Below are 22,510 nucleotides of genomic sequence, written 5' to 3'. Positions count from 1 at the left end.
CCCCCTTGGGACTCTATGTCCCTCTAAACACACTTCGATAAAATACTGGAGCGGTGCGTGGAGCGCCTACAGACTACGTCATAATTGATCGATCACGATCTAAAACTTATGCATGACTCAAACTAACATATAAGCTCAAAATAAGAGCAAAGTATCTATCAATGCATAACATAAAGATGAAGGGCTCATAACATACCTGGGTTAATTTTAGGGGATATTTCCCAATCAAGGCGAGCCTGAAGTGCATACAATCTATTACGAGCTGAAGGATGACTACGCTGACTTCGGGGACCTGGCTAAGGACAGTCTTGAACTTTTTGACCGGTCTCGCCACATCCAATGCACATATCACTATCGAATCTACATATACCGCTATGATTCTTACCACATTCTTAACACAACGGTTAGGTACAAACACCACTTGTACTACTCTGGGCTTTGGAGTTTGGTGCTCCCTCAAATCTGATACCCTAAAATACAGGTGCGAGTACACTAGCTGAAGATAGAGCTGGAACTAAAAATCTTCGACCATACTGAGAACTACTACCACCTTGAAACCCTGACTGCGAGAAACCACGACTACCTATCTTGGCTCTCTTACTTACTTTTCCTCTCTCTTTCATTTTATCTGCCTCAATGTGTTGTGCATGAATCATTAGTCTAGAAAGATCCATATCTCTATTAAGCATGGAATATCTACACTTTTTCAACACATCACTTGATACCTCATTCATAAACTTACTCATACTCGCTCTAGGATCAGTTATCAAATCGGGAGCATACTTAGCTAATTGGTTAAACTTAAGACAATACTCTTTCACTGTCATGGAGCCTTGCCTTAGGTTCATAAACTCTTCTACCTTAGCTTCTCTTATTTCTAGCAGGAAAAACCTATCTAGAAAGGCACTTTGAAACTCTAACCAAGTCACGAGAGTTGCATTCTCCCCGCTATTTTTCTCCAACATCACTACCCAATCATGAGCAATATCTTTTAACCTATAAGATGCTAACTCAACACTCTCCTCCTTTGACATATGCATAATCTTGGTGATCTGCTTCACCTCCTCAAGAAACAACTACGGATCCTCACCTACTACTGACCCAAAGAATTTGGGCGGCTTTATTTTCATGAAGCTTCTAATCCTGGCTGCAGCAGAATTCCCATCTTGCTGAGATGGGACAACAGCCTGACAGTTTCCATGAACATTAGTCACTGCCTGGGCTAGTACTTGGAAAGCTGACCGAAACTCTGCATGTGACACACACTTATTTTCAGGATCTACTGGCTAAGGGGGCTGATCATCAACCCTATGGACAAAGTCTCTGCGAGGAGGCATACTCTGTAAATAAAAGAATAAAGTGGATTAGACTGAGGATCAACTTGAGCTCATGCTCACTCGCATGAAATGAACACTGAAAGAAGAGGAACTGCTCCAAAGAACATCCTGTAGCCTCTTGTACATAAATGTGGCGCGCTATACACCCATGTACAAGACTCTAGTAGATGCAGCTTTTCAGACTCCCTAGGTTACTCTTGAACCTTAGGCTCTGATACCAAGTTTATAATGCCCCGAGATCTCATCCCGAGACGTCACACGGTACTTATGTACACGAAGGACCACAAGCTAACCCTTTTATGATATCTACACCTGTACACTGGATAATATCTGAATAAATACAAAAACTTGCCATAAGGTTCAACACATCTATACATATTCAAGACTAAAAACTGAATACTAATACATCCGTTTGAAAAGCCTCTAAACTGTCTGAACTGTGGAGTTGATAGGACAGGTCCCCAACTAACTCCGTCAACTGAAAATAAACAAAATCTGAAACAATAATAATAAATTGAGATTCGTCCTTGAAAGAAGAGGACTCCCTTCTACTGCTTTTGACTGGGATTGAACTGCTGAGGATAATCTGGATCTAGTGCCTCTGAACCTATGGTGTCAAATAAAACACCATAGCATAAATACGTCAGTACAAGAATGTACCGAGTATTTAAATGGGGTAGGCTAATGCAAGGGCTCATGCATGCACAATATCTAAACTGAATAATCATGAAAGATGCCGCATGAGAACACATATATGAATGCACATAACATGACCACAATCATTGCAACTCTAGATACTAAAACTCACATACCACTTTACTACAGACTGAACTCACTACTGACACTGAGATACTAAATCACTGACTTCTCTAATACTGATAACTAAGGATCTGGATATGCTTACATCAAGGACTGTACTCTGAGCTTACAACTTTTGACTGACAAAATTAGAGATCAACTTTGCTAACAGAATATTTTTGAAGCGATTATCAATGATAAGAAGTATGATTATATCTAAATATGACGACAAAAATATTCAATAGAAATCTGATACTGTGATCAAGCCTGTCTGGCGGCATATCTCTGAATATGATATCAATCAACTATATATGTGACCGTGCTTGTCTGTTGGGATGGTGACAGACCTGATTTCTAAAGATTGATTCTAAAATTGAGACTAAATTTGAAACTGAAACTGTGGGAAGTAGTCACTTAACCGAAATGCCCCAACCTACCACAAGTGGGGTCCAACCTCTACCACCAGTTGGGAGGGTGCCAATACCATGCCATGGGTAAAGACATTATCTTTATGTGTATTATCTTTATATGACCCTCATCTATTAGATGCTCAAACGAGAACGATGGAGCCTTCATTTAATAGGTCAAGCCATCTCATCTACCCTAATCTAACAGGTATGATGTCTCTCATCTATCCTCAACTAGGAGGTATGATATCTCAACCTATGCTGGCTACGTAGTTCTGGAGCACAAAGATTGCATCTAAGAATCATACCCTCTACTAGAAAGTGAGTTCCCATCCTTGAGCTCGCTCGGTGTTAGTTTCTACTCCCAACTGAAAGACTCTAACTAAATTCATAACTGAGCACAACTAAATTGAATCTGATACTGATCATGTTTCTTAAAAGATCTAACTGAGTTACGCTGAGATTACTTAGTTCCATATCTGACAGAAAAGATATCGAATCATAGTATCTGATTGACGATACAAAGCTTGAATAGATTACTTAATCAGTTTGGAGATTAGAATTGAATCACTTGAATACTATTAGATCTGACCTGATTACAAGACTAAGGCTAGATTACTAGCGATATAGAGATTACAGAGATTTCTGAGATTACTGAGCTTTCTTAAGTTCCACACTTGTTTGAGGATAAGATTTCTATAGTTTACTGAGTTCTGAGAATCATGGCTCAACTGGAATTATCGAGAAACTGACACGGGCTCTGGACAACAACTCTATTTTTGTGTATAAATACCACCAGGACTCGATAGCATAAAAGTAAGCATCATCATTCATTCATCATCACAAGCATTCATGCATCATCACAATCATTCAAGCATCTTCACAAGTAATTCAGGAATCATGCCATATGTTCATTTCCATAGTCATTAAACATTACCTCAAGAATTTAAGGATCTCAAACATCTATTCGTCATTACAGTCACCAAGGAGTCACTTTAAGCATCTCAGAATCATAATCATTTAATAACGTAGGGGAAATATGCTACTAAATTGTACTCCCTTCAATAAGGTTTTACCTCAGCTATTTTATACCTATATCGATATTGACATGTGTTTGGATATCCCATGTCTTGGGGAGACTTCATACTATCACGTCATAATTTACTTGCTAACCATTTGGCATGTATTAAAAGCTTAACATATATTAAGAGCATATAATTGGGAAAATTTACAACCATCATATCTCGACTTGTTCACTAGTGTCTTTCAATAGCCACTAGACATGGCCGATTTTACACCTACTTGGGAATTTCATGCTATCTTGGCACATTTGACTCACTAAGTCATTTTATCAAATACTAGGCATGCATGGACTAGCTCACAATTTGGGGTTCCTATTCAACATACTATAGTGTCCCTTATGCTTCACCTAAGCTCTTTATCAAACTTATGGGAAACGTTCTTCACTTATTAAACCATTTCTACACCCAAAAATCATGAACACATCATCTGGAAAAATAACTTCAAGAGGGTCTATCACAAACATCACATGAATTCCACATGCTAAGGTCAAAGCTCATAAATTTTGTAGGCAAACATAAATCAAAACTCAACAACACATTAAACATCCATTTCAACTCTTACAAATATTTAACAACTACTAAACAAAAAAATCTTTTAGTTTTAAAAATGGTTCTTGAGCTTCTTGGATGAAAGGGACCCAAGAATCAACGTCTACATACCTTAACCTTTAAAATTGGATGAAATTTAGTGCCTGAAGCTTTATTCACACTTGAAATAAATAAATTCTTGAAGCCCACACTATGAGGAACTTGATTCTCGAAGAAACCTTGAAGAATTTATGAATGAATTTTGAAAGATTAGGGTTCTTGAATGAAACCCTAATAATTCTTGAGAGACATAAAAAAGAAAATGATTGAATTAGGGTTTGAATAAGGGTTCCTCATATTTATAAAGGGTCAAAAAATGTGGAAAATGACCAAAATATACTTACAAAAATGCCCTTGAATTGCTGAAAAAATATACTTGACGCCATCCGTGACAGGCCGACAGGTCCATGTTAGGCCGTGACGAATGGTCATCATAAAAGGGGTCCAAATTCTTGATTTTCTGTCCAGGGCTGACGATGTTGTCAGGAATGTCATCAGAATGTGAAGACGTCATCAAAAAGGTCATCAGAAACGTGATAGCCCATCAGAAACATCGTCACCATTTTCCAGCTTGACATGCTGGAATAAAATGGGGATAACTCTTTGCTCCGATATCGAATTTAGGAAAAATTGGTATCGTTGGAAAGATAATTCAAAGATATTTCATTTGATATATAGAATGTCACCCAGTTATTCATATACAAAGAGTTATGGTTGATTAAAATTGACCCAAATTTTTACGGTCACTAAAACTTGAACGATAGGAAATCTTTCAACTCGACCATGAGTTAGGGGACCTCTATGATCTTAATTCATCCATAAATAGATTCCCACATGATTCAAAGTATTTCATACTTTGGAGGATATTTCTAAAACATTTTGACTCAGATTTTCACTTTACCAAATACGCTCTAAGGCTCAGACTGGAAGAGGATTTTGCGGGGCTTTACATTATCTCTCACTTGAGAACATTCGTCCTCGAATGTCGCTTAATAGACTGAGATTACGGATCAATAGAACTTGCTCAAGAAATGGAAACATCTCAGATTAGGACTATGCAACTGGAATGACTGACAGATAGAGTTCTCACACTGGCCATGCATATATGATGCATGGAATACTCGACTGATGATACTCATAGCTGAATTCTCATAATACACATGCATATCTGATGCATGGACTCATAACTGGGATGATATCATGAATACACAACTGAACACACGCTGACAAGCTAAACTCTTTCTACTAAATGTGCATATCTAATGCATGAATGTCCGGCTAAGCTGACTTTTTAAAGCACGACTAGACAATGCAACAATGATTGATGCTAACTTTATACGAAAAATATAAACATGAATCAAGATGAATCTAATAGCACGAAACATCATAATACCATGGGGTATCTCCCCCTTGGGACTCTATGTCCTTCCGATCACACATCGCTAAAATACTAGAGCTGTGCGCGGGGCACCTACAGACTGGGTCATAATTGACCGATCAAGACTAAGGCTAGATTACTAGAGATACAGAGATTATAGAGATTTCTGAGATTACTGAGCTTTCTTAAGTTCCACACTTGTCTGAGGATACAGAGTTCTTTAGTTCACTGAGTTCTAAGAATCATGACTCAACTGTAATTATCGAGAAACTGACACGGGCTCTAAACAACAACTCTATTTTTTGGTATAAATACCCCTAGGACTCGATAGCATAAAAGTAAGTATCATCATTTATTCATTATCACAAGCATTCATGCATCATCACAATTATTTAAGCATCTTCACAAGTAATTCAGGAATCATGCCATATGTTCATTTCCACAGTCATTAAATATCACTTCAAGCATTTAAGGATCTCAAACATCTATTTATCATCACAGTCGCCAAGGAGTCACTTTAAGCATCTCGGATCATAATCATATAATAACATAGGGGAAATATGCTACTAGATTGTACTCCCTTCAACAAGGTTTTACCTCAGCTATTTCATACCTATATCGATCTTGACATATGTTTGGGTATCCCATGGATTGGGGAGACTTCATACTATCACGTCATAACTTACTTGCTAACCACTTGACATGTATTAAAAGCTTAACATATATCAAGAGCACATAATTGGGGGAATTTACAACTATCATATCTCGACTTGTTTACTAGGATCTTTCAACAACCACTAGACATTATTGATTTTACACCTACTTGAGAATTTCATGCTATCTTGGCACATTTCACTCACTAAGTTATTTTATCAAACACTAGGCATGCATGGACTAGCTCATAATTTAGGGTTTCTTATTCAATATACTATAGTGGCCCTTATGCTTCACCTAAGCTCTTTATCAAACCTATGGGGAACGTTCTTCACTTATTCAACCATTTCTACACCCAAAAGTCATGAACACATCACATGGAAAAATAACTTCAAGAGGGTCTATCACAAACATCACATGAATTCCACATACTTGGGTCAAAGCTCATAAATTTTGTTGGAAAACATAAATCAAAACTCAAAAACACATTAAACATCCATTTCAACTCATAAAAATCATTAACAAATCATAACCATAAAAATCTTATAGTTTTAAAAAGCATTCTTGAGCTTCTTGGATGAAAGGGACCCAAGAATCAACATCTACATACCTTAACCTTTGAAATTGGATGAAATTTAGTGCTTGAAACTTTATCCACACTTGAAATAAATGAATTCTTGAAGCCCACACTATGAGGAACTTGATTCTTGAAGAAACCTTGAAGAATTTATGGATGAATTTTGAAAGATTAGGGTTCTTGAATGAAACCCTAGATATTCTTGAGAGACAGGGAAACGAAAATGATTGAATTAGGGTTTGAATGAGGGTTCCTCATATTTATAGAGGCTCAAAAAGGTGGAAAATGACCAAAATACCCTTGCAAAAATGACCTTAAATTACGGGAAAATTATACTTGACGCCATTCGTGACAGGCCGCTAGGTCCGTGATAGGCCGTCACGAATGGTCGTCACAAAAGTGGTCCAAATTCTTGATTTTCTGCCCAGAGCTGTCAATGTCGTCAAAAATATCGTCAGAATGTGACGACATCATCAAAAAGGTCATCAAAAATGTGATACCCCATAAGAAACGTCTTCACCATTTTCCAGCTTAATATGCTGGAATAAAATGGGGATAAATATTTGCTCCAATATCGAATTCAGGAGAAATTAGTATCATTGGAAAGATAATTCAAAGATCTTTCATTTTATGTGTATAAAACCATCCAGTTATTCATATACAATGAGTTATGATCGATTGAAGTTGATCCAAATTTTTACGGTCACTAAAACTTTAACGATAGGAAAGCTTTCAACTCGACCATGAGTTGGGGGACCTCTATGATCTTAATTCATGCTTAAATAGATTCCCACACGATGCGAAGTATTTCATACTTGGGAGGTTATGTCTGAAAAATTTTGACTCGAATTTTTGCTTTACCAAATATGCTCTAAGGCTTAGACTGGATGAGGATTTTGCGGGGCATTACATGTACCTTGAATACCATGAACCTGAATATCAAAAGAAGCATATATAGAGTTTTGATCAACAAACTTAGCAAACAAATAATTCTTATGAACATACTCTGAAGTACTCAAGCATTTATCAATCAAACTAGACAACACTTTAGTAGCGATATTCAATTCAGTAGTATTTTGTTTTTGTAAAGTTGTAGCAGGAGTTTTGGAGTTGAACCCCCCATCCATGGACACCCCTTCATATATTTAGCAGTTTTCTCCTTTACACCAGATTCACCTCCATCAACTACAACAATAATCCTAGCAAAAATATTAAAATCATAGAGGTGGGTTTTATGAAGCATTGAGTCAATACCTGAGGTCCTTTTAAGGAATTTCCAGCACTTGCATCATCTTGGTGTTGAGTTTATTCATCCTCAACTTTATCACCTGTTGAAATATTTAAATTATCGGGGTAGGGTTGATGGAGCATTAAGTCAATACCTTGGGTCCTTTTAGTTTGGACATTTTCAGCAGCTACATCTTGTTTTCTAGCATTTGCTTCAGCATTTTTTGCATTTTTGCACCAGATTTCTCTATTTTTTCTCCTGATTTTCAGCTTCTATTTGTACCTCTTTGTTGTTTGGTTACTATTTTTATGCTTGGGACTTTGGGGAATGAAATTATTAGATTTAACATTATTATCTAGGGTTTGGGGTTGCTGATTCTTGACTCCCGAGTTAGTATTACATTTGTTGGGAATTTTGCTAACAAAATGAGAATTCATACCTTACCGTTGTTGTTGCTGACTTTTCTGATTTGCTGTAGCTTTATTGTTGGTATATTAGGGTATGGGATTACTAGAATGAAGCTCAAAATTATGTATCTAGGGTTGTTGATTTTGTACTCCAGAATTAAAATTACATTCTTGGGGATTTTGTTATTATTTAAGAATACATACTTACTGGTTGCTTGTGTTGATTTTGTTTATTTGCTGGTTTCTTGGTCTAAGGTGATCTAGGCCTGAAAAATTGTTGTTGATTGCTTATACCTCTTTGATTTTTCTAGTGATGATATTTTTCCTGTGGTTGTGTATTCATTTTACCTCTTCTTCTTTGAACTTGCCACTGATCTTGAGAATTTACCTTCTTGTTTTCTTCTTGTTGATTTCCATCATTTTGCCTTGTAGATGCTGAATTTTTAGTTTTATTTCTCTAAACCTTGTTGCTGTCACCATTAAGTTGCTGTAATACACCATTTTTTTTTAGCTTTTTCTATTTCCCTTCTTTTTTTAGCTTCATTATCTTTCTTTTTAACAACATAAGTCATGGCAAGATTCCTTTGATATTTACTATAACAACAATAATCAGGTACTCTCATATATTAAACATTCTATCACATGCTTTCACCCTTTTCATCTTTATCATAACCCATCCATGTATGAGAAGGACTATCTTTGGTAAGATCAACCTGAATTATCATTTTTTCAACACTCTCTCTTGTCTTTCTATAAGTTGTAAAGTCAAGGAACAAAGCTTTACCTACAGAAGATAACAAAGGAGCAAGAATTTCCATGCAATAACAATGCCATAGTAATTTAGGTAACACAACACAAATATGAACCAAAGGAGTTTCAATTTCAGGTTTAAAAGTTGAATTCCACAGTTTTAACCTCACCATTTGCCCTTCAATATACATTCTACCTTTGGACCAAATAGTATAATGATCATACTCATTATCCAAGTCAATATATAAGTGTCTAGCATTAAAATGAGTCAACCTAGCACTACCTCTAAGCTAAGTTTGCCTGAAAAATTGTTTCCTAATAATTTCCATCTTAGGCATAGTGTTAGCAAACTTACTAATGAGAGTATGCTTACATCTTGAAGCAACCTTAACTGACATGACCCGAACCAGGGCTTTGCGTAATGGGCAATCCCAAGCCCAACCAAGATCGGGAACCGTCCCCGTTTCCCAACCCAACCACCAAATGAATACCTTGAGTCGACTGGATTCCAAGCATATGACAAGATAGTGTATCCAACCATGTGGTGACTTTGGGATAAATCTATATCCAAGACTAACCCAACAACCCAATAACCTACCAAACTAATGAGGAAACCATAAGCCAATACCCTGATAATAAGACAATGTATGTATGTAAATATAACAAAACAATCTATACCATACCCAAGTTCACAGTTTTCCATACAAAGCCTCTAGACTAACCAAAGAGTACCTAGTCAGGACATGCCCCAACCATAGACAAAAACTAAAGTCTATGAAAGACGAGAAATATGTAAAGTAACCTATGACATGAAATAGATTCCTTCCAAAATATAGAAGCTCACTATTTTAATCTAACATCGACTGTCCCTGAATCCGATCACTAAGCAGAAAAAGTAGAATGGCCAATTCCTGCATAGTATGGGTATACAACCGCCCAAAGACTGGTTAGTGGGTGAACACTATAACCATGCTGGGAAAGAGAACTGGATTTAGCATGCCATTAAAACCTTTACCTGGTCTATATAGCTTTGCCGTCCTAATCCACCCACAGGCTATATGGCTTCACCTTTCCCTGCTGAAAGGGCCTCAGTACGTGTAGCCGTACGACCAGGGAAGAAAATCTAGGATGTCTAGTACATCCCCTAAAATATAGTGTGACATCATGCACATGATTGCCAAGACCAACCTCACATCGATAAATTAGTTTTGGTCCCCCTAGGACCTCCACCTTCCACGACTTTGCTACATATCCCATCATTATTACGCTATTAAAACCATTACCAAGCAACCAATCAATCCATTTACCATTTATTAACCAAGTACATTTAGTGGTGGTATCGTCATACCAACCATACTTACAAGTACTATCCATAGCCAACCATATATAGGTTTAAGGGGACTTTCAAGTGCTCTTCCATTTACCATATTAAATTAGTTAGGGAATTCCCATGTATCCCACAAGCATAACCAATTAATCCATATACATTTATTCAAACCAATTTCATTAATGCATTCACTTGGGGGATTTCATGTATCCCACAAGGTTTTCAAAATAGACCAACCATGAACACCAAAATCTTTACCCTTTAAATCATTCCAAACTAGTTTAGACCATGCCAAACATTTAAAGTTTTTATATTATTTAAACTATTTAAGTCATGCAAAACCATCCAAATCCATTTAAGGTTCCATTGCCAAACCAAACCATACAAGAGTTCCAATGAAAGTTTAACAATAGAGTGAAAACATTCTTTGAGGCATTTTATCAAACATGTTGAGGGCATACCTTTACTTCATCTATTCCACTTCTGTACTCTTAATAGTACTCTTATTATATTACAGGCTCTTGCACTGATACCACCAAGTTTTGGGACTTTAATATGTACTTGATTCTCTTATTTCATCTATTCCACATTGTTTTCAATTTATATGTGGGTAGTCCATTACTAGTCATTTCATATTATAGGGTTGGCTTAGCTATAGGTGGGTTTTAGTAGGTGCTATCATGAATGAGAAATTGGGTCGTGATACTCTATTGATAATTATTTATCCCATTTTGCCAATGCAGTTCAGAGATGTGAGGAGTGCAACTTGGTGTTGAATTGGGAGAAGTGTCACTTGATGGTAAAAGGGGGCATAGTATTCGAGCACAAGATTTTGAAGAAGGGTATAGAGGTTGATAGGGAAAAAATTAATGTGATTGAAAAATTGCCTCCACCTATTTCTGTCAAAAGTATTTAGACTTTCTTGGGGCATTAATGTACGATAGAAATATAGAACTTTCGACGCTTAAAACTATGAAAATATGCAAGTTTCTTCGGTTGTTTTGTTAGATATGATGCATTTTGGGTATGTTTTGTAGGAAACTAAATTTTGGATCCAAGTTCGTCGAAAGATGAAAAATGGTGTTTTTGACTACTTATTTGGTCAATCTTGGGTATTCGGGACACTTTTCAAATTGTTCGTGACTAAAACATGTGTTAGAATTAAAGAAGAGCTGAAAATAGACTTCCAACACCTACCTATGTCAACATGCGGACCACATGTAGCACATATGGACCACATGTATGCAAAACATATGTCAGAATTCCAAAATTTCAAGAGCAATGCTATAGGATTTTAGTGTCAGAGCATATGTGGTGGCCACATACGCCCAACACATGCCGCATGTGGACACCACATGTGGCCACCAACCATTTTTCTCCTTTTTTGTTTGGGCTTTGGTTTTAGGGTTTCCTCATGTACTATAAATACCCCTAATGTGTTTTTAGTAGAAGTGACACACTCTTGATACATAAAAACATATTTTGATTCCAAGATTTATTTTTGGTCTTGGAATTCTCTTATATTAATTTCAATTGATTAATTCAGTTACGATTTTTACTTGTAATTATTATCATTTCATCTTATGCTTTCAATCATGAATGTTGTTGATTATTTCACAAGCATAAGTGGCTAAAAACCCTTAGCTAAGGTTGTGAAAACCCTAGCAGATTGATGAAGTAAGGGAAGTGCTATTGTTTTTTTGAACCGATACCCATGCATGTGTTGTATTATCTTCACATTAATAGTTTTCTTAGCAGTTGAAAAGCATTAGGATCCCGCCTAGATTTTTTCTACTTACTATAAAAGAGTAGTACTGACTAGGAAAAGATAACTGCAACAGTAATTTGAAGTTTAGTTGTTGATCCATGCTATTAGGTATTATCTAAGTAAGATAGTTAGCTGTCATCTAATAACTAGAGACTATAAACATAATAGTTGATAGGGATCAAGATAAGGGTTAGTAAGGTGACATCCGCACACTAAAAAAGTGAGGAGTTAAATTTGTTAGCTCGTCCAAAAGACTGTTGACGGTAAATAATTTATTGATTCTGTATGCTAGGTTTCGAGTTGGTTCAATAAAGCATTATAAGCCTACGGATTTAAGAAGCCAGGGGGAACACAATCCTAGTGTTCACTTATGACTGGTTGCAACTGAAGTTGATATTCTCCACTTGTTCGATATTTCTACTCAAAGCCCCCATTTACTTTTCCGATTTTGCCCATTGATTATAATAACTAAGAGCCACGATTCCATGTATTCCCTTGGGATTATACCCTAACCTTGTAGGGTTACTTTATTTGACAAAGACCGTATAATCTTCAGAGTGAAGGTGTATCTTGCATGTTATTAAAATTTAGGCACTGTTGCCAGGAAATTCGATGTTGATTTGTGAATTGAAGTTATTGCATTTTTTGGGGTTTTATTTTTGTTTTTGTTCGTAGTTAGGTAAATGCCGATGCATGCCTAGCACATGGAGTAGAGGTAATCTGTTACTCCCAGTGAATACGAATCTAGAGTTGATTCTACAAACACCTAGTAGGATGATGGAACAGAAAAACAATAATATTCCTGAAAGGGTTTGTGATGATGTGCCTCCCCCTCCTCCCAAGGAGTTTAGGATCTTTTTGATAAGTGAATGAGTGGTGATTTTAGTATAAGCTGCTAATGATAGAAGGGAGGTACAAGAAGCTTAGCAGATAGCTATGGAGCAGAGCTAGCTAAGCAGAGACAAGAAGCAGACCGTCGAGCAACACTTGGTGGAAATTAGAACAAAGCTAGAGGAGGCAGTCCCCAAGTAATCCCAGTATATCAGTATGTGTAGCCATATATAGATAGTGAAGAATATATAGGATACATTGAAATGGCAAATTCTGAAGCCATTAGCCCTCTTGTTTTACCCCCAGGCATTAAGTTTGACATAATGAATGCAATAATCTAGCTCCTAACTTGAAAGGTGTATTTGCGGGCTTACATATAGATGATACAAACATGCATCTTGTGAATTTGATTAGGATCTACAATCCGCATACCATTCTAGGGGTAAATCAAGAATCCTTAAGCTAAATTTGTTTCCCTTGTCAGTTACAGGAGAATCATCTTTATTACTAGGGAAACTTCCAAGAGGATCTATCACTACATGGAATGAGGTGTGCAGGCAATTCTTAAACCATTTCTTTCCTCCATCCAAGATGTTACAACTTAAGAATTATATCTATAATTTCAGGAAGATGCAGTTAGAATCTTTGTACGAGGCATGGTTCAGGTGCAAGAAAAAGCTGAGTATGTTGCCCAACCATCAGATGTCAGGGACGAGCTTATTGGAGATATTTTACAGAGCCTTGACCATCAGTTCCAGAGCCATAGCAAGCATAATCTCTGGAGGAAATTTTATGAGACTACACTGGGAGGTAGCTTCTAAGATGCTAGATCAAATCCCGCTCACCGACTGAGGGTTGAAAACTCGAGAGGCCTAGAAGGGATCTGGCAGAATGCTATTAGTGCCTCCTATAACCAAAAAGTAGTTGATGATTCTATAGTATAAAGATTGCAATTCTAAGAATTGATGTAGGGTTACTTGCAAAGTAGTTTGCAGCAACATGTTCTGAGAAAGTAAACGTAGTAGGAGCACATTGTTCAATTTCCAAATATTATGAGTCAGAATTGAAGAGGAAACAAACTATCTAGATCTTCAGCTGGTGGGTTTTCAAGCCCAAGGGAAAGAAAACCAAGGTCAAAACTACTATGATAGATACAAAGACCATTATAAGGAGTGAGATGGTGTTTGGATAAAAATGGATGACTACAAAGAGAAAGAAGAATGGTACATTCCACCTAGCAGAAGAGATGTAGAACCAAGAATGGAAGAGATGCTGACTAAGTTGCTAAAGGGTCAAGAACATTAGGAGATTAATCATAAGGAGATTAAGGCTGAAATTTTAGGGTTGACCTAGTAGGTAGAATCTCATGACAATGCCATCAAGTAGTAGGAGCACCAATTCAAATAGATGTCGGAAACACTGAACCAAAGGTAGCCGGTACCCTTTCGAGCAACACTGTGCAAAATCCAAAAAATGGCGGTCATGTTCTTGACATTACTACAAGGAGTGGTATTAATACTATGGATCAGGAATCATTTGTATGATAAAGTTATAATGCTTTAGCTCAACTATATTCTTCATTACCAGACTGTAATGTGTACATTATTCCATACTTCTAAGGAGTCAACAAGTTTCTACCTATTATTCGAGGATGAATTATTCCAAAAAGGAGATAATGTAACACCCTAAATTTTTGGGCTAGACTTTCAACCATTGTTCCTATGCGTGTTGCATACACTGTATTATCCTTAGTTTAGTTCACCTCCTAATCCATGCAAAAGGGACATAGAACCTGAAAATTTCACCAAGTGTTGGAGACTTAGTCATATTTTTGGCCTCTTAAGTTTGAGCAATTTTAAATTGGTCTTCCCGACCATGAGACATAAGTTTTTGTATTAATTCATGTTCAGGGGTGTAAGGATTATGTCTCGATGAAGTTTTGGATTTTTTGGATGAGGATTGTGTCATGTTTGGATCAGGATTCCAGTAGATCATCGTAGTAGAACTGTGCCGTGATCGTAATAGCGATGGCACACTCATCACATTGTGGTGAAGGTGTTTTTCCGTAGATCTTGATTTATATTTTGAATTCATGTGTCAGGATTATTACCCTAGTGTTTAAGTGCTTATTAGGTGAAGAATGTTCATAGAAATTTCTTAGAGCCTAGTTGATCTAAGAGCCTTTGATTCGTCCAAAGTTTGGTATTCGACTCTATAAGGATCAACTTTGAAAGTGTATAAATTTTGATGTATGTGGAATTTTTCATTTCAAAACCCACCAAATTATATATAATTGAGTTAGCTTTCCAACTATACAAATCTTGCCTTAATCTGATACCCGAGCAAAAAGTTATAATCATTTTCGTCAGAATCAGTAAGCCACCGTAGTTAGACTACGTTGCGATGAACCTTCAAAAAGCAATCCATCTAAGAATTTAAATGTCTAAGGGGAAGTTAAGCCCTTTACCGTCAAGCTATGTCATAAAAAAATGAGTTACTATGTCAGTTTAAGCATTATTTTCCCATTCTGCTTAACTTTTCTCTCCAAGAAACCCTAACCAAATCCCAAGAACATCAAATTCAATTCATCCTCTTCAAGAAAAACCAAGAAGTAAGTTCCCTAATCCAAGAATCTCTAGAAAAACTTTCAATATCATCTTCAAGGCTTTCAAGGTCAAGCTTTATTCATCAAATCAAGCCTATTAAGGTATGTAGGGTTATTAACAATGGTATCCTTTTACACTTGTACTCAAATTGCATGATTTTAAGATTTTATTTAATTTTTTTTTAAGTAGGATTCATACCTAAGTATATATATTCTTGAAGCATGTGGTTATCATGATATTTAAAGCTTTGAGTATATCAAGAGTTACTTATGTTTACGTTTTAACTTATAAGATCTATATTATGCATAAGATTTCACTATCTTGACTTGATATTGTTGAAGTATTTCAAGATTGTTATTGAGCATGAAGTGTTTTTATGAATTTACACGAGCTTAAATTATGGGTTTTAAGCCCAATGATTAAGTATTGAGATTTCTAAAAGATCATGCTCTTTAGTTTTATTTGATAAGTTCATATCAAGAATGAGTTTGAGTTTTTAATAAGACTATGGTATTAAGTTTCTTTGATGGTTTTACACCAAGAATTAAAGAAAGATAGATCTTTTAATCCGAAGCTAAGATATGGAATCCACATTTATTCATTTTGATTATAGTTTAAAGCAAAGAGAAGCATAACTGGTTTTCATTATAAAATACTTATGCTAAGTTAAGATGGATTTCCTAAAGTATATGCATAAAGTAACAAGGAAGTAGTATTTAGCATCGAGTTGGGTGTGTGTCCAAGGCCACATGCCAGTCGTACTTTCATCTGCTCCTATGTTTCATACTCAGTATGGGCATTTTGAGTTTCTTGTTATGTCATTAGGGTGATCAATTCCCCGATGGTATTTATGGGTTTGATGAGTAAGGTGGATCATATTGATAACCTCTATATGGTGTTGCACACCTTCAAAGAGCAATATTTTTATTCTAGATTCTCGAAATGTGAATTTTTGTTGAATCCTATCACATTTTTAGGTCATATTATTTCTAGTGAAGGTATCATGGTAGATCCATAGAAGATTTCAGTGGTTATGAAATAGCCTAGACCCACGACTAAAACTGACATTCACAGCTTTAGTGTTTAGCTTTTTACTATAGAAGGTTTGTAGAGAATTTTTCTTCTATATCTACCCCATTGACAAAGTTGACTTAGAATAAGGTGAATTTCTTTTTGTCGGATGCTTTTTAGGGTAGTTTTGACAAGCTGAAAGCTAAACTAACTTTGACTTCTATTTTAACTTTGCCTGAAGGCACTAATGGTTTTGTGGTATATTATGATGTGTCCTATGTGTGGCTTCGGTGCATTCTAATGCTACATGGAAAGGTGATAGATTATGCCTCTAGGAAGTTGAAGGTGCATAATAAGAGTTATCTAACTTATGATTTGGAATTGCTAGTTTTGGTTTTTTGTTGAAAATCTGGTATCTGTATTTGTATGGAGTGTATGTGGATATCTTTTCTGATCATAAGATCCTGCAATATGTGTTTACTCATAAAGATCTTAATCTCAAGGAAAAGAGATGGCTTAATCTTTTCAAGGATTATGACATGAGTCTTCACTACCATCCAGGGAAAGCTAAAGTGGTTTTTGATGCCCTTAGAAGTTTATCCATGGGGAGTATAGCTCTTGTAGATAAAGAGAAGCATGAGTTGGTGAAGTACATTCACCATTTGGCTAACCTTGGACTTCGCCTCTTGGACTCTGAAGATGGTAGTGTGCTCATCCGAAAGTGGCATAATTTTCCTTAGTGGTGAAATTAAGGAGAAGAACATGGTATATCTTGTGTTGATAAGCATTAAGGATGATGTTAGTGGGATTAAGGTAATTGCCTTTGAGATTATTAGTGATAGTACTCTTCTATACCAAGGAAGATTATGTGTTACCGATGTCGATGATTTGCGAGAAAGGATCTCAACTAAGGCGCATGTGTCACGCTATGTTGTTCATCCTTCTTAGATAAAAAATGTATCATGACCTCAAGGAGATGTATTGGTGGAACAATAAAAAGCGAGATGTGGAAAAATTTATGGCCAAGTGCGTGTGTGCCAATAAGTGAAAGTTGAGCACGTAAGGCCTGGAGAATTTTATCAAGAGATGCGGTTTCCTATATGGAATTGGGAAGTGATGAATATGGATTTACTTCCAGGTCTTCCTCAATCTCAGAATTAGTTTGATTCAGTTTGGGTCATCATGGATAGGATGACAAACTCAGCTCATTTTTTGCCAGTTTGGACTAACTTGTCGGCTGAGGATTATATGAGGTTGTATATCCTTGAGATTACAAAGTTGCAAGGGATACCAGTTTCTATCATCTCAGATCATTGTACATAGTTTTCATCTCACTTTTGGTGGTCCATTAAAAAGCATTTGGGGACCAAGGTGAGTTTTAATACTATTCTTTTCTCGTTGTCAGACAGGCAAGTAGAGATAAATACTCATATCTTAGATGATATGATTCGTTCTTGCGTGATTGACTATGGAGGTAGTGGGTTAATAATTTTCCTCTTATAGAGTTTTCCTGTAATAATAGCTACCACTTCTGCATTAGGATGGCTCAATTTGAAGCTTTGTATGGTAGGAGGTGTACGAAACATAGTCTTACGTATATCCACCTCCTTTATCTTTAACTGGTGACACCCGTGTTAAAGATCAATCTTAGAGTAAAACATAGCACCCTGCAACTGATCAAATAAATCATCTATTATTGGAAGAGGGTACTTGTTCCTTATCGTCACCTTAGCCAACCGTCGATAATCAATGTACATCCGAAGGGAACCATTCTTTCTATGCACGGATAACACCGTTGCACCCCAAGGGGATGTACTAGGATAGATGAAACCCTTATCTTAAAGATCCTTTAGCTGATCCTTAACCTTCTTAAACTCAATTGGAGCCAATTTATAAGAGGAATAGAAATTAGATGACTGTCTGGAAGAAGATCAATTCCAAACTCTATCTCCCTATCAGGAGGACCACCAGGAAGGTCATCAGGGAAAATATCAGGAAATTCATTCACCATAGGATGGAATGCAAAGATCGACCCTCAAAGTTAGAATCTTTAACTCAGATTAGATAATAGAGACACCCATGAAGAGTAATCTCTGAGCTCTAAGATATGATATGTACTTCCCCATAGGAGCTAGGGATCATACTTCCACTCAATAACCAGCTCATTAGGGAATTTAAAGACAACCTTATGGGTCTGACAGTCTAGAGACACATAGCACAAATGCAATAAATCCATCCCCAATATGATATCAAAATCCATTATATCTAATTTAAATAGGTCCACTATAATTTCTTTACTACCATCAGATTCTACACAGCCCCTATAGACTCTAATCGCATTCACAGAGTCACCTACTAAGGTAGAAAAAGAAAAAGGCTCTAAAATAAACTCAGGACCAAACTAAATTGTACAGCCCCAAATAGGGTCACATAAGAGAGAGTGGACCCTAGACCAATTAAACCATACCAATCATGAAAAAAATTTCAATATACCTATCATGATATCTGGTGATACTTCAAACCCCTAACGAATAATAATATATTAAAGATGGTTTCGACCAGTGCAAACCTAGATGGTGCACTCTTTGGTGCCGGAGCTAAAGAAGAGGTAATATAAACCTTGTTTTCCCCCGAAGGAACCATACGAATAGGACAGTTGCTAAGGATATGCCCTGGATGACCATAGTTGAAGAACTTATACCTTTCCATATCAAAGAACCCCCAATCCAAGTGACCACTGAATCTACAAGAATGATATGATGGAGCTGACTAAGCCTCTCTAGAATGAGTTGTGGCCACCATGTAGATGCCTGTCACTTGATATCTTCGGTAGGGAGCATTAGCTATTGAGTTAGCCCCAAAATTTCCCCACTTCTTCTTGGGCCATTTTCCACCATTTTTTTTACTTTGGTACTGGCCACCACCCTGCTATGAAAGTCTAAATTTCTATCCTCCCCTCTCTCCTAACTCAACCTGCTTCTTTTTATCTTCCCTAACCTGTTGTATGTACATAACAAACTTGGATATATACGTGTACCTATTTAATAAGGCAACTTACACTCTGAGATTAATTCTAGGGACAAACCAAAAGCAAACTTCCTCATTATAGCTCTCATTCTCAAAACCAACTACAGAGCATACCATGATAACTTGTGAAACATCAAGGAATATTTCTTGACTGACATCTTACCCTGATTTAGGTGAACAAACTCTTCGCTCTTTGCTTTCACCAACACCAGAGGAAATAAGTGGTCCAAAGAAATATTAGAAAAATCCTGCCATAGAGATAACTCAACATCGTCACCTTTTGTTTGATCCTACTCCTTGTACCTCTTCTATGCCACATCTTTCATCTTGTAAGTGGTAAACTTCATGCCCTCCACATTCATGGCATGCATATAATGGAAATTTTTTTCAATCTCATCAGGAAAAGCTTATGGATCCTCCTTAACCGTAACACCAGTAAAGGTTGGAGGATTCAATCTCATGAACTGTCCAGCCCTTATTACCTCAAAAGATAGAGTAATAGGAATACCCTGCTCAGACTGAGAAACTTCTAACTGTGCCAACATATAAATAGACTGATGAGACTATGCATTCATTCGGGAAACACTAGAGAGAATTAGTGGAACTCTGGGACAATCAGGGACTGGACACCTAGAACAGGTTTGGACTCCATAAGTATAGTGTGTTCCATCAATATTGTCCCGGATTGGGATAAAAGAGTTTCCATAAGCTTCATATCTTCGAAGATGCATGATCTAAAATGCAAAAAAAATAGGAATTAGAGGATAATTCAAGACCTTAGGGTATACAGCTCAAAAATAGAACACACTAAAAAGAAATATTTCTAAATGCTTTGTAGTCTCTTCCTTATTATTGTGACAAACCACACACCCTTAAAAGAGACTCAACTCGACACAGCTTTGTGGACTCCCAATTGACTATGAAACCCTAGCTCTAATACCTATCAAAAGTAACCTAAAATAGGGCTTAGTCATGTCGAGTATCACAAGTCCAACTAGGTTCGGATATCACCCCCAATACACAATGAAAACTGTCCTGCAACCTATATCGGATAAATTCCAAACATATAAGAAGATAGGGCAGTAATAAATTGAAGATATTAGTAAAAGCCATAACCATAACCAACCAAACATCCAACCAAATATCTAATTGGTATCTACCCCAATGTCAAATTAGGGGATTACAGTGTACCCCATAAGTATATAGTCGCTATGACCAACCCTCATATCAACAAACATGAGTTTTCAATGTCTGTCTATCTCACTCACACCATCCTGATCAGCTATCACAACCCACTATTATTTCTTACTTAGAGCCTTTAGCACATAATTAAACCACCAATTAAAAAACTTAATTACCAAGGCATTATGATGTGGTATTATTATACCGACTATAGCTTGCAAAAAATATCATTAGCCAACACTTAGGGGATTTCTATGTACCCCACGTGATTTCTAATTAAATCAAAATCATAGCCACAAAACCCTTTCCAAAATTATTTAAAACCAACCAAACTAATTTAAGTTCCATTACCATACTATGTTATGCAAAGATTTCAATAGAAGTCAAACTATATGACAAAATCATTCTCATTTGCATTTTATCAAACATGTCGAGGGAATGTAGTTTCCAAAACCAAAATCAAGCATCAATTAACCATTCCCATGTAACCATATGTTCATACCACCATTATAATATGAAAACCAAAAGAAAAACTTGGGAAAACATTACAACCAAGTTAAACCAAAACCCCTAACATATATTTCAAAACAAAATCAATACCATAATATTACCATAAAAACCATTTATTAAAACATGCTTTGAGTTTAACTAATAACGAGGGAGGAGTAAAATGCCTTAGAAACCAATGAATATGGTGAGAAACCATCCTTGAGGTTCTTAATTAGTAACCTTGAAGAAACCTATCCTTTTCTTCAACCAAGAGCTTGAGAGAGATTTAAGCGTATTTAGAGAGTGTTTGATTAAAAATAATATGTTAAGAAAGCCTCCAAAGGTGTTTTATGTTGCGAGGTAAAAAGGGGTTAATAGGGTAAATGTCCAAAATACGTCCAACTTAAAACTGTAAAAATTCCTGAAGGTGGGTACAATTTGACACCTCAACTTTTACCTACATCGTATGAGAGTACCCTTTAATTGTATACAAGACAGAAAGTTGGCCTCCATATTCTATCCAACATACAACTCACTTGCCCAACTCCTGACCAGACCATATGACTCGCATGGTATAGCCTTACCTAAGACAGAATTTAAAGAGGTTGGACACAAGAGAATATATGACTAGGCTATACAGTTTGTACCCTGGTAAGATACTTGTACTCAGAGCCAAGTTAAGTTACTTAGTTTAAGATTAAGTGAAGGATCAATCTAACGATCCTCACCAAACCATATGTCCCATACCCACCAAGTCATACCCACAATAGAAAACTAACCGTCACTCACTGGACATCTTATGAGTTGGGTCAGTTGAACCATACCCATAATATACAACATAAATGATAAGTCGGTACAAGCCAGTGAGCTCAAAACATACAAAATTTCCAAGGACTAAAATCTTGGTTATTTTAGTACATATAAGTATGAACTCATCTCTATCTTCACACATGTTATTTTGTTATAATCCTCAATTCTATCACTATTGAAATTCATCGATCTTGTTACCAAAGTGTCAAAAACAAATTTCTCTTTAATAGGCACCACTACTTCACTTTCTTCT

Source organism: Capsicum annuum, chromosome 9 (assembly GCF_002878395.1).
Source record: "Capsicum annuum cultivar UCD-10X-F1 chromosome 9, UCD10Xv1.1, whole genome shotgun sequence".
Lineage (NCBI taxonomy): Eukaryota > Viridiplantae > Streptophyta > Magnoliopsida > Solanales > Solanaceae > Capsicum > Capsicum annuum.
The sequence above is the reverse complement of the archived record's forward strand: the minus strand, read 5'-3'. Positions refer to the sequence as shown.